At 37.8% G+C, this 5991-nt stretch overlaps 1 pseudogene; it reads right to left on the bottom strand.

The window, feature by feature from the left end:
- Positions 1–558: 558 nt before the first annotated feature.
- LOC116574060 lies at positions 559–5727 on the bottom strand (annotated as a pseudogene).
- Positions 5728–5991: the final 264 nt, after the last annotated feature.

Below are 5991 nucleotides of genomic sequence, written 5' to 3' on the forward strand. Positions count from 1 at the left end.
AGCTTAGAAAAGCACATTCAAAATACCTATTGTTTTTGTAATGCAAATTCTATAAAGTCAGACTCAATAAAATAGGCATCAACAGAAAACCAGTTATAGATTCATCCTAGAGGGTGTGGGATAAACTTGGTTGAAAAACACTAGCTTAGAGGTAGAGGAGTCCTAGCATATATAGAATAGTCAGTAAGAAGCATGTGTCAAAGAGAAAGAACATCCTTTGAGTCACTGAGTGAATCCTAAGCCATAACTTGTCACAGCTTTTTCAAACCCAAAGGGCCAGTTGAGAGGTACTCAAGATATCCATCAACCTTCTCAGACCTGTGATTTGGGGCAAGTTGATCCACTTTTAAAATTCAGTCAAAAGAAGGAAAAGCTGTTTTTGCCAAAAAATGTGCCCGGCTTCTTTCGTGCTCTCTCTCTCTCTCTCTTTTTTGGTGAATGTATTTCAGAATTTTAAGGAAAAAGTTGTTAGCCTCAGAAACATCCACCAGGAAGTTTGGTCATTTGCAATGACATCCAGCTCTCAAGGGGGATATCCGCCTGGGGGCTGCTCTGTAATTAGTGTAGAGCTCCAATTTGCTTTAGCTGCTTCAACAGTTCTCAACTCTGATGCATTTCGATCAGATTAGTGCATCCACCTATACAATCTTTAAAGACCCAAGGTACTATTCTGGCTCCTGTGAGCTGTTGCAAATAATCCTGAATCTTGATTGTGTCACTGGTGGCTATGATATTGTCAAATTCCAAAAACCCTTGTTTGGAGGGCAATGGCTGAGGAGTTCGTAGATCCTTCTGCAGTAGAGGCAGGTGGGCTTGACGAACACAGCCACCTTCTCAGGTTGGATTTTGCTGTCCACAAACTCTTGAGCCCCTGCTGACAGGCAGCTGCCTCCTGGGGAGGAGTCCTCAATTGTAGGTATTGCTTAGGGTATAAACCCTTGAATTTTAAATTTAACATAATTTAATTATATATAAATAGCCACATATGGTAATGGATACTGTATTGGACAATGAAACTCTAAGGCCAGAAATAAGTAGGGAGAAAATAGATCATAGATATTCCTATGAGGGGCCCTTTATTTTTCTTATTTTCTTTTTAATGTGTGCTGATGTCAAAGTATGCAGGTAAAGTTCTTTATGCAGGCTTCTCTTCAGCCTAGATTCATGTCCAGGGACATGGTGTGACTGTGACCTGCTTTCTTCTTGGTGCTACTAACGATTGCATCAGGGAAGGGACCCACTATATCTAGTAATCCTGTATGTCTTAGATTATTCAGTTGTCACAACAGGTCTTAAATGACCTATAATAGCAGAAATCGAGTGGTTCTCGTCTATTCCCTATTTGCTCTCATCCTCTCAAATGGGAAGTTAATGAGTTTCTAACAGGAGCTCTTCTTTGACTCACTTCCCATGTTAATTAACTACTGTCACAGTTTAGGTAGTAGAATCTTAGTTGTTGCTTTCTTATTTTGATTTAGAATTTCTAGCATTCCAATTCAGGAATCCATAGCTCCTGCTGCCTCAGTAACCATGTTGTATTGAATAAGCCAACCATCTGAATATCTGTCGTGCTGATGCTACATTCTTCTAGCTGTCTAGATCATTGTATTTTGTTTCATATGACCTTGACCCCTTCGCCATAACTGCTTGGATCATAGGTATCTGAATCTGACTCATAAATGCATAGACTGAGCAGCAATCTATGTGGTGGCATTAAAAAATAAGTTGAGCCAATTTATTTCTTTTCCAAGTCTGAGCTAAGAAAATCTAAGTAAATGATTCAGGGAGCCTTGCAGTAGTTGGTTAAGAATCTGTTAGGAAGAATCAGCACCATATCAGTTTTATTGTAGTCACTCACAGACTGATGAGGGACCAGAAACTAAGAGTAAGCAGAGGGAGCTAACTGGTTGCTACAGAACCTAGTGTGGAAGTGAGAGCCTGCTGCCTCACTTCCACCAGGTGAAACAAGTGCAGTTAAATGAAGTTGCCTCGGTTTCTGATGTCATTACAGTGCCAAAGTATAAAAATGTTAACAATAGCCATTTATTTAAATTTATATAATTTAGTATTTATTTTTAAACCACTTTATTGAGGTATGATTAGCACAAAAAACTGAACATAGTCAGTGTATATATTATTTGTTTTCTGAGGATAACTTCTCGAGATTAGTTTCAGTTCTTTACAATTAAAAGAGTCTTGTCTGAAGGCTTGATAGAAGTTTTCACTAATTTATATTTTGTTTGGTTCTGTTTGGGAGGAAATGGTGATTAGATACCTTTGCTCATGTCTCCCTTTTTCTTGAAAATTACCTGAGGGATGTGTGTTTGTGTGTGTAGTATGTATATGATAGAAGGGAAAACATTCAGGGTCACCTGGGTGGCTCAGGTGGTTAAGCATCTGCCTTTGGCTCAGTTCATGATCTCATGGACTTGGGATCAAGCCCTGTGTTGAGTTCCCCACTTAGCTGGGCATCTGCTTCTCCCTCTCCACTTGCCCCTTCTTTTCCCTCTGCTCTTCCCTTTCCTCTTGCTTCTCCCCTCGCACTTGTGCATTTTCTCTCTCTCTCTCTCAAAACAAATAAAATCTTAAAAAAAAAAAAAGGAAGGGAGAATATTGAGGCAGAGAAAACAGTGTAAGGAGTGAAAGGCAAGAAAACAAGAAGTAGTACAGTACGGATTAAAGTATGGATTTTTGTTTTGTTTATGCTGATCTTAAGAGATGCAAATGAGAGGAATTTTCTCTCTTTATCCTGCTCATTCATTCATTTATGAATCTATGTATACATCCAGCAACTGTTTGTTCAGTAACTTAATATGTGCCAGGCCCTGTTACAGGCAATCAAGATATATGCATTTGACAGAAGAGACAAAAAGGCCTGCCATCCTAAGGCTTAGGGGAGAGAGATCATCAGCAATGAGAAAAATAAGTAAATAAATCTTTCAGCATATTAAAAACTGAAAAGTGCTATGGAAAAAAATACTAGATTAAGTAGTCCAGGGGAATTGAGATACCTATAGGGTGTAGAGAGAGATGAGAAATGAGACGGCATTTTTGTCCTCATCTCATGGAGAAAGTCAACTATTTATGTTATGGTGTCCATTGGGCAGAAAAAAGGGTCTGAATAACATTTTGTTTCATGACTGATAAAAGATGCGGTGAGGCGCCTGGAGGACATCCCCTTACCTAGGTTTTTCTTTGGGGCCTTATTTCTCTTGAGTGAGGCTGGATTTCTGGGTGGAAGAGGAGGAAATGGTCTTCCCAGAAAATGGGAGCTGTATGTGGAAAGGTTTCCAGAGGATTTCCATTAGTGGCACAGACCTACCCATGTGCTTCAGAGTATTGCCACTCTGGCCAGTGGCTGTCATGAGTGTCTTACAAGCAAGATGCAGTTAAAGAAGAGGGGGGCATAGTTATGAAGGACATAACCTGAGCAGCATGAGATTAGTGTCCAGGGGAGGGTGAGGGAGCAGTTGGAAGGCAACCTCATGAATGAACAGAGTCACAGTGAAAGTGGTGATCTCCATAAACTAAAGGCCATGACTTCTATTTTTATTTCCCGTATACCAGAGAAGACTCCAGTTTATTTTGCAAGACAAACTCAAAGAAAGAAACAGTGAATATTTTATTATCCTCAGAACACGATATGTTTGATTCAAAAATTAATGTTATGTTTCTTGATCTGAGTGTGAAAATCTTCATTCCTGCCACATATGTTAAAGAGTTTTGTCTTTACTCAACAGTCAGTGAAGAGATAATGAAAAATTTTAAGGAGAGTGACACCACAAATTTGTATTTTAAATACAACTTTGTGTTGATGGATTTAAAGGGCATGGACAATAGTTAGAAGCCATCACACATTTGTCAGTGAGAGTTGATAGAGTCCCCATAGAGTAGAGCCAATAGGGAAACTGAGGAGAAAGTTTGTTTCTCGATTGAGAGCTCAAATTGACACTAGATCTGTGGCCCAAGTAACTGGGTAGATAGGTGTTGTATCATTGACACAAAAAAGACAGAAGGTTGGTTGAATTTATTATATTGTGGTGCCTGTGATATCTCAAGGAGATATTGAGAAGGTGCTGTCTAGGGTTAAGCTGGATACCTGAGTGTGATGTTCAGGAAAGTATTCTAAGCTAGAGTCATGATGTAGATTGGTCCAGTTGAGGGTGAAGGGAATTGAAGGCATTGGTAAGTATATTCAGCACGTCCCCAGGAAGAGGACAGGAAGGGACTTGGCAGGGATTATGTGTAGGATGTAGTCAGAGCTAAAGAGGCTGTATCAGAGAAAGTCTCTCAAATTCTTCATTAACCTAGTATCACCTTGATATCACAGAGATATATGCTCTTAATGTTTCAGATAATTTTTGTTTTGTTACTTTTAAGTAAATACCATGATGGTAAGTGAAAAATTCCTCCAGATACATTTGGCAGAAAAAGAGCTCCATGAAATAATTCACACACACTGAAGTATTTGGTGGCTAAATCCATTTGTTAAATGCTGTCTAGTTTATACCCCATTGGAGATTCATGATAGCCATTAACACAAAAGTTTCAAGAAAACCTTCTGCATTAAGAAACCAGTTTAACCTGGTATTTCTCAGAATTCCCCTACCATAAAACTTTCCTTTTAAAGTTCAATAGCTATTAATATTCCTCTAGAATGATTATGAGAAAGAACAAATCTAGGAAAAGATGGAAACGAACTCCTGTTTATTATCTCACAGCTGAGGTAGGATCAGATATGAAATCATTGGTCCAAAAGAAAATCATTTCAGAATGCTTGTAGGGTCCATCTATACTGCCACTACAAAGATGACTGACTAAAAATTACTTCTTAAAATTTCTTGTATATTTTGTAGCTGCTACCATAGTACTATTTTCTTTACTCTCCTTCTCTTTCTCCTTTCTCTTCCCCCTCCTACTTCACTCCTTTGTCTCCTACTTTTTTCTCCCTTCTTTTCCCCTTCTTCTCTCTCTCCCTTCTGCTTTCCTCTCTATCTTAAGTAACTATAATCACAATGTACGTACTCTTCCCATACTAAAAATGCTAAAAATGCTTGTTATAGTATTATAAAAATTTTCATTAAAAGTTTCAGTGGTTGCCTAACATTTTATTTTGTGGATTTATTATAATTATTCATGCCTCTAAAGGACCCTTGTTTCAAATGCATTGTTAGATAATATGCTGTGATAAATATGCTTACATTGAGTTTTTCTGCATTTTGAGATATTTTCTCAGTAATAAAAAATTTTTAATTTAAAGTGTATCTTTTCATAAGCATATTTGAACAGTTTATCTATTTCCACAATGTGATGGCAGCAATAAAAATCTATCAGCATTTTTATTAGGAATGATTCTTCTAATGATTAAAAATACTACCCACAGATGCATGGGAAGAAACGGTTCAGCGGAGAATTCATCATCATGTTAGGGTGTATACCTCGGGATGGGTGCGTAGGTGAATCCAATTATCTTTATGCTTGTTTAAAAAAAAAATACTATACTAGGACTTGATAAGTAAAACAGTATTTGCATCACTCTCCATCAGCTTCTCCCTTACAATGATTTCTCCATCATTCCTTTTTTAGTTTCTCCCGTGCAGCCTACAAACCCATCTTCTTTACCCCCACTTAAATCTTATTTTCTTTTTATTCACACCTTTCCTCATCAAACCCCTTGAAAAAAAATAATCCAGACTCACTTTTCACCTTCCCGTCAACCATGCACATTCTGCAATCAAGCATCTGCTATCACAACATAAAACACTTCACACATTGGATTATATTTTATCTTCTGCTAGACTGTATGTGCCTTAGAGTCAGGAAGGTTGGTCTTGGTATCTATAGCATTGGCACCAAATGTATAGTGAAGAAAACAAATTCTTTCAACAAACATGGTATGATGTTCATGGAATGATGTTTATCCATTCTACACTTAAGCATACATAAAATGAATTCATATTTCTTTGGCTTTTGGAGTAATAGAAATCCAAT

Source organism: Mustela erminea, chromosome 15 (genome assembly GCF_009829155.1).
Source record: "Mustela erminea isolate mMusErm1 chromosome 15, mMusErm1.Pri, whole genome shotgun sequence".
Classification (NCBI taxonomy): domain Eukaryota; kingdom Metazoa; phylum Chordata; class Mammalia; order Carnivora; family Mustelidae; genus Mustela; species Mustela erminea.